Source organism: Misgurnus anguillicaudatus, chromosome 2 (assembly GCF_027580225.2).
Source record: "Misgurnus anguillicaudatus chromosome 2, ASM2758022v2, whole genome shotgun sequence".
NCBI classification, from domain to species: domain Eukaryota; kingdom Metazoa; phylum Chordata; class Actinopteri; order Cypriniformes; family Cobitidae; genus Misgurnus; species Misgurnus anguillicaudatus.
Genome location: NC_073338.2, coordinates 18,541,653 through 18,550,302, shown reverse-complemented (window position 1 = coordinate 18,550,302; position 8,650 = coordinate 18,541,653). Strand labels below are relative to the sequence as shown.

Genomic DNA, 8,650 nt, shown 5'->3' with positions numbered 1-8,650 from the left:
TTAAGTTAGATTTTTTGTCATTGTAATTTTGTGGAACACGATGGAACATGACTTTATTTCCCAGAATGCTTTACTTTAACCAAGTATTTCAAATGGTTGCCAAACAACTGTCCAAAGTAACTTTCCTAACACTGAATGTATGTGAGATTCTTTATGTTGTGTGACTGTGGAATTTCTTTGAATTGCCATGAATTTAATTCCACTTCCTGTCATTCCAATTCAAATTCAACTTCCTGTAGGGCGGAGTCAATGCAATTCAAATTCCAATTCATGAAATGAATGGAGGCTAATTCTGAAATTCTGAATTGTGCACAAGCCTGGTATAAGCAGAATTTGCATTGGAAAAGAAAAATGTGCTACAATGTTATGTTGAAACTGGTTGCTTTTTATGAAGACATCAAGATGAGATCAAATTAAGCTATTTTACAATGTAACGTTTACATGATGATGTTGATCCATTTATGACAATTATAATTATTTTGATTTATAAATCCACTGTGACAAGATAAGCATAACAAATACTGACACATTCAGACATCATTACACATCCTACAAATCTCAACATTGGTGATAATCATCAAACAAATTCAGATAAAACGATCAACTGCAATGCATGCTGGGAGTCATAAATTAGTTTAGTACTACGATGATACCCAGCATGCATTGCAGCATGAAGCTTTTTTTTGTTGATCGTCACTATTGAAGAGATTCATAGTCCAATTCATGATGTCAAAGATAGATTTAGTTGTTTAACCTTCTAAATGTGTCTTTTTAATTCTCAAAATAACAGACCTGACACTGCTTCCAACTAGTACTGTAATATCCATTTCTTACACATCTTTAACATTATTTTATTAATATTAAGATATATCTGCATTTTTTTACTACTTAATCACATAAGAGCTTTGTTCTCTTTGCAATAGCAAATGTATTTTAAAACACTGCTTCGACAGCCAAAGAAAACTTAAAGGGGACATATTATGAAAATCTGACTTTTTCCATGTTCAAGTGCTATAATTGTGTCCCCAGTCCTTCTATCAACTTAGAAAATGTGAAAATGATCAACTCAGTAACTTAGTTTTGGGAAACCATTCTCTGCAAGCATGTGAAAAACTAGGTCATTGTAATTTGGCTCCTATTGGGACGTCAGAATAGAATAATACCGCCCCCTTTAGAGAGAGAGAGAATAATTCACGGCACAATTGAGTTTCAATTGCAACAATCTACCATCATTGTGATCAGTGTTTGCACTTCATCCATTCATTTGCATTTTAAAGGGGTCATATGATGAAAATGTTAGCATTGCCACTTTGTAGGTCTGAGCAAAAATGTGTCGTTTTGGGTGTGTTTTTTAAAATGCAAATGAGCGGATGAAGTGCAAACACTGATCACAATGATGGTGGTTTATTGTAATTGAAACTCTATTGTGCTGTCAAGTCCAAAAATGTGTCGTTTTGGGTGTGTTTTTTAAAATGCAAATGAGCGGATAAAGTGCAAACACTGATCACAATGATGGTGGTTTGTTGTAATTCAAACTCAATTGTGCTGTCAAGTCCTTCTTTTCTCTCTCTTTCAGAGTTCAGATTAAGGAGGCGGTATTATTCTAATAAGATATCCTTATGACATCATAATGAAAGCCAAATTTCAATGACCTGTTTTTGCTCACACCTACAAAGTGGCAATGCTAACATTCTCATCATATGACCCCTTTAAATTACCCATAAGAGACAAGGGCCCAACTAAAGCAAACACTGATCATGATAATGGTGATTTGTTGAAATGTAAATATTTTTTCAATATTAATGCAGGGTGCAAACGTGATATTGATTGAATGGTATTGACAAATCAACGATTTTTAACATTGTGTCAATATTTGCATGGTATCTGCTATGTTAAATAAATATGCTTTTATCAAAATTGCTTTTATCAAAATGATCGACAAATGCTTGTATTGAGGCTAATAGGGTAAGGAGCATCAAAATTTGATTTCCAATTATTGATTTCACTTTAGTTTTACTCTTTGATGTGGCCTTATTCAGTTTTTTTAAAGATATCAGGTTTATATTTTTACAGAATGTATACAAGTATAATACAGTAAATCACAAAAAATTACTTTCACAGAATAGATCACATATATAAATATAAAGAACATCTGTGCTTTAATGTATTCTGATCTGTGCATGCATTCTCTACATGTGTTCACTCTGTATTTTTCCCATAATGCACTCTAATTTTGAGTGTACACTTGATGCACATTTGTTAATTTCCTATGATTCAACAACACGAGATAGGGGCTGTTTCTCAATGTCAAGATACTTCCTTGGCAGGACTGGTTTTTCCAAGTCACTTCCTTCAGAGGCTAGGCGAGGCTCCTCTTTAGAATTTGGAGAACACGTAAATGAGACAGGCTAGCAAGTGCACGTCATTGCGTCATTACGTCAGTAAAAAGTTGTGCTTTCGGCGCTGCACACATAGGATTGTGTTTGATATGAGAGCGTATAGAGCATGAAGGATACACATATGGTTTTATCCTGCATATGGGATATTTTTCGAACCAAGGACTCAGTCCTTGGTTGCAATTCCGAGGATCCTCGACATTGGAACAGTCCTTCGACGGATGTCGATGACATAGCACCCTCAAAATTCTGACTTCCGAGGATCCTTCCTTGACATTGAGAAACAGCCAGTGACAGAAATATAGTGATAATGACTGGAGTCAGCATGAGGACATTGACAGCCCAGCTAACAGAAAAAAGTTCTTAGAACGTTCCTTGAAAGTTCCCAATGTTCCCAAAAACGTTCTGCCAACATAGAAAGTTTCCAGCTTTCTTGATGTTCTCAAAACGTTTTTGTGTTGTCTCAACGTTAGAGGAATGTTACATTTTACCCTTTAAAACGTTATGACAATGTCATGTTTTAATGTTCACACAATGTTTAAAACAACAACTGTTTCTTATATTGACTTGTTTGCTTGTTATGTAAATGATAGAGAAACATTGCATTTTATTATTTTAAAACTGTTATAAAACATTATTTCTGAATGTTCAGTAAAAATATTGCTTTAGAAAACACAATTCACAATTCACAAATTCATGTTTAGATGTTGATGTTTTGTATCATTTTAAGTCACCATTATTGTGATTAATGTTTGTTTTAGTTAGACTTTTGACGACTTCTTAATAGCGTTTGCCGAGAGGAGCGATAGTGTGGTAATCACTTAAGACTGGGACATTGTGCACTGAATTGTGGACTAGCAAGGGTAGATAAACATTCTGACGGCAGATGTAAGTTTGGGGAATTAGAAACTGTGAAACATTTAGTAAAAGAGTGTGAAATCGCATGCTTTCTGAGCTGATGGAATCCGGAATATTGTGTTTATCTTTAAAAACAATTATTGGAAAGAATGATTATGTAGTAAAAAAGGCTGTAATACATTTTTTACTCCACACTGGTCTTTATTCGAGGATATAAACTTTGAGGCAGAGTTCTTCAGATGAACTGTGGAGGGCAGTAATACACAACTGAAATGCCTAAGCTGCCACAAATTACACAAGAAGAAAAAGAAAGCTTTTTCTTCCATATAAAACTTTTTAATACCAGACAAAATTAATAAAATATTTTTCTCTTTCATAAGCTTTTTATTTCTAACTTTTTTGCAACAATTGATGTGTTTTTACAAAGACAACAATTTAGAACAAAGAGTCTAACTGTCCAACTAAAGGAAACGCGGATCACAATAATGGTGACCAAACATTTTCAATAAAACATCAACATCTTAAACTCTGTTATTTTTAATCAAACAAATGTAGACAGCTGACAGAAATAAGAACAGCCTGTTTGGTAATAAGAGAGATTTAATGTCTTTTGAGTTTATTTTATCTATGGCAGTGGCTGGAAGTCAGTTCTGTGATTCTGCAATCAAAACAATAATCAAAACATCGTCACTTAAATGATCACTTAAGTATCCAATTGACTTTAACACACTGCAGGTGAAATCAATTAATTCAATTAACTCAGCGTGATTGATGTTGACTCGAGTCAGACTCAGCTTGGAATAGTGAAAACCTGTTCATCTTTCTTTAGTGATTTTGTTTGATAACGGCAGGTGTTTATCATTCATGGTCAATCATCACTTCATTCATCTCTTCACTATCTAATGAACTTCATCACTTCTTCAATCCAACCACACCCATAATTGGCTTTGGTTTAGTGCACATTGGCTTTAGTTTCTACAGAAGGTTCATGTGGGCTAAACAGATAGGGCCAGCATTGAACCCGTGGACAAACCCACTTAGGGCCCATACTTCAAGCCCATATGGTGCCTACATTGGCTACACCAAGCAATGTTGGCTGGGATGTACTGCCAGACTTGAATATAAGTTCTCACAGACGTTCAACAGGTGAAGTCAAATGGTAAGTCAAACATCTCATTCAAAAGCTGCTGGTTGAAAACGTTAAAGCGCTGTTTATTTCATCTAATTGTATTGCATCATATATTGATGGTAAGGGTTTATCAATTTCTTTATCTTTTAGATTACAAAAATATGTTATGTATAATACAGTACAATACAGACTTTATTTAGAGCTCTCTAATCATAGACGTTGCTAATAATGAGTTGATGATTTCAGACATTTTTAGTATGATTTAAAATATGCTGGAATAAAATATATTTGCTTTATATGTGACATTGAAAAAAAGATTTACATTCTGTGTATTGGAGCTTTTCACTGTAATATAAATGAGTTTACAAGTCCTAAATGATTGTGAACATTTGTTGAAATAGCAGATTATACAACCCTGCTCCTGGATTAAAGCATGTCAAACAGCAGGTGGTGCTGTTGGATTACTTTTGCAGTATGAATGCACCATCTCGACAATGGCAATACAGTACTGTAGTGTAGCTTGTACCGCTACATTCAGATGGACATGAAAGTCAATAGGAAAAGAAGGACACGAATTCATGATTGCTTTTTGTTTTTTTGCCAATAATTGTCTTTAGCCTTGATATTCCATCTTTGATTTTGACTGGAAAGAAGGAGATTGGAATGATAGTTGTTCTCATGAGTGCATGGGGTCAGATTGGCATTTATCTGTAAAATGCTTTTTTCACGCAGTCCGCTTCATGTTTAAACTTCTTTCAGACAGCATTATGTAATGAGGCCTCTGTAACTGGATGCACATACTGAAAAAGACTCAAGACAGCATCACAAAAAAGTCATCATTTACACTTGAAATTTTGCACATCTCAAACACACAAACCTTTTGAGTTGTTACGTAAAGGTTTTTGTACAGTGTACATGTGTTTCCTGTTACTGTGGGCCTCAGAGCACAGTAATACACAGCTAAGTCTGTCACCGCTGTTGAAGATATTTCCAGATCAAGTTTCTTCTGTGCTTTATGAAGTTTAATTGACAAACGTGGACGTGGTGGATTGACTTTTGTCACATATTCAGAAGATTCATCAATCATGAGTAGAAATTCCGGTCTTGATCCAGGTTTTTGTTGGTACCAGAGCAAACTGTCTACTGAGCCATCGTATGTGCATGACATTTTAATATGTTTGTCTTCCATTGAAAACATAGCGCTGTTATCTGCTATAATGGAACTCTCAGTTGTTTCACCTATAAAATAATATTTTATTAAACATTAAAATAACAAAAGCAAAACAATTAATGTAGTTGTAACTTTGCTAAAAGAGCAATAACAAAATTACTGTACATTAATTTCTTACCAAAAGAGTTGAAAAAGATGAACAGAGAAAACAGCAGCATTGTTTTTCTAGAGTACTGATACAGTAGTTTTCTTTCAAGGCAACTTTGAAAGCAGTCACTCCTTTTGTTTTGCAATGACTTCCCTCTCATCTAGCACCACCCACTTATTTTACTGCTACATTTGTCAACTTTACTCTCTTTGTTCTTATGTTTAGCAAGTTTTTCATATAGACTTTTACCCTTCAGTGGTGTACATATATGCAATTGTGTTACATGAACAGAACAGCATTATTGGGATATGGCACAGCAGCTACTTGGTGATATACAGTATATGCATATGGTAAGAATGCTGCCTACATACAGTAAGTACTACACATGATGTGTGATTTGTGTTTAGATTAGGTTAAACACTGACTTTGTGAATGTTGTGTAACTATAATAGTTTGCTTTTTCGTTTATATTAAGAATAAGGGGCTCATTTTTTTTTACTGATGATCATTTGCCTTAAATCCTGATTCTCAGTTTTTGTACAGTGTGTTTGTGTTTCATGTCACTGTGGGCACCAGGGCACAGCAATACACAGCTGAATCCTCTGTTTGTGTTGTAGAGATACTCAGATCCATACGTTTGCCAGCTTTATCAGCAACGACGTACAGACGAAGCTTGGGCTCTGACCAACTATTGAGCTCATTGTGAAGAATGACATTCTCAGGTTTAGATCCGGGATATTGACGGTACCAATGTAAATTGTAAACAGTACCACTGTAGTTGCAGGATAAAGTCACATCATCTCCTTCAAAAACATGTTTCTCTGTGAACAATGATGTTATTAAATCTGCAGCAGCATTCTCTGTTAAAAAACAAACAAATAATAATTTGTGAGGAACCAAAAAGATAAAAAGAGAAACAGTTTTTTCATAATTGCTATGAATCACTTACCTTTTAGAAGAGAAAACATGATGAATATTAAAAGCAACATCTACACTAATAAGAGACAATGGCTTTAAAATTGAATGCTTCTAGTTCTCATCTAGGATCTGACTGACTTGGTTTATAAATGTATGCTTTGTTGAAGATACTGAGATGGTTTAGAGGGCTCCACCTTCTGGCAGTGATATTATATAGCCAATAACAATCTTTGAGACTATATGCTATAAGTATTAGTATAGTTTCATTTGACACTCATTCATTACACACAGACTGATATATTTCAAATGTTTATTTCTTTTAATTTTGATGATTATAACTGACATCTAGGGAAAATCCCCAAATCAGTCTTTCAGAAAATTTAAATATTACTTAAGACAAATATAAAGAAAGGATTTTTAGAAATCTGGGCCAACTGAAAAGTATGAACATAAAAAGTATGAGCATGTACAGCACTCAATACTTAGTTGGGGCTCATTACTGCAGCAATGTGGCGTGGCATGGAGTCCATCAGTCTGTGGCACTGCTCAGGTGTTATGAGATCTAATTTTCATGCCAGGGCCCCTTTAAGTAAAACACCTATCTGATTTGTTTTGGGAAAAAAATCAAGCTGTTGGGTCTAGCATATTGCATCTTCCTCTTCACAATACCCCATAGATTTTCTATGGGGTTAAGGTCAGGCGAGTTTGTTGGCCAATAAAGAACAGCCGGGATACCATGGTCCTTAAACCAGGTACTGGTAGCTTTGGCACTGTGTGCAGGTGCTAAGTCCTGTTGGTAAATGAAATCTGCATCTCCATAAAGTTGGTCAACAGCAGAAAGCATTAAGTGCTCTAAAACTTCCTGGTATATGGCTGTGTTGACCTTGGACCTCAGAAAACACAGTGGACCAACACCAGCAGATGACATGGCACCCTAAACCATCACTGACTGTGGAAACTTTAAACTGGATATCAAGAAACGTGGATTGTGTAACTCTCTTCCTCCAGACTCTGGGACCCTGATTTACAAAGCAAATGCAAAATTTACTTTCATCAGAGAACATAACCTTGGACCACTCAGCAGCAGTCCAGTCCTTTTTGAAGACAAGATGCTTCTGACGCTGTCTGTTGTTCAAGATTGGCTTGACACAAGGAATGCAACAGCTGAAACTCAGGTCTTGCATACATCTGGCCATCAATCCATGCCAGGTGTGGGCCAAATCTGGGCCAGAATTTAAATAAACCATTATCCAGATTTGGGCAAAGATCTGGAAAAAAAGAAGTGGATTGCTCAAAAGCCATCATTCTATGCCAAAGGTGGGCCAGATGAGACCCAGATAGCAATTACATTTGGCCCGGATACGTTTTAAGCCCCTTGCCTCTGCTTCTATCTTAGAGACGTTTTCTGATTGTGAACATCTAACTGCCATCAGTTCAGTATTTATGTCGTTTTACAGATCTGGCCCAGATCACTTTTCCCATAGGTAATCGAAAAACATTAGCTGTGTCTGACACTGATTTGGTCCAGATCTGCAATACGAATCTGAGCCGATACTGACGATCAGGTGGTGCTGGATCGGTGCTGGCACATATTCGCAACCAGAGGTGTAAAATCCATGTGCCATGAGTAAAAGTCCTTTCCAGTATTTTGTTCCAATCACCTGGATTTGCTAATTAGTCCAGTTTTTCAGCAGGAGGTGACCTCCTGACTCGTTGGTATTTTAAGCCCTCAACGAAGCCTTCAAGGCAGCGCTGCCTGGAAGGCACTCCCCGTGCCCCGAGCGTTTCAGCCAATCACAGCACTGGTGCTAGATATTGAGCCTTCTACCAGCTTCTGGCAGTTTGAGCTCACCGTTGGTCGGGTTAGTAGCGCAGATATGGTAAGATAGGAATTTGAGCATTTAAGTGACATGTTTCTGCGTTTTCACATGTCTGTGGTGCAGCTTTCTTTTTCGTGCCAGTTTCAGTTTTGGTTACTTTTTTTTTCCTTGTTTCAAGCAATTGTTGCATGGGATTGTGGTTAGATTTGT

General features: G+C 36.2%; 1 long non-coding RNA gene across 1 annotated transcript; it reads right to left on the bottom strand.

The window, feature by feature from the left end:
• Positions 1 to 5,485: 5,485 nt before the first annotated feature.
• Positions 5,486 to 6,769, bottom strand: LOC129441414 (uncharacterized). The gene is made up of 3 exons (XR_012371098.1): positions 6,652 to 6,769; positions 5,733 to 6,562; positions 5,486 to 5,622 (listed from the first exon to the last, which is right to left on the bottom strand). It is a non-coding gene; the product is annotated as an uncharacterized lncRNA (long non-coding RNA).
• Between the last annotated feature and the right edge of the window lie 1,881 nt (positions 6,770 to 8,650).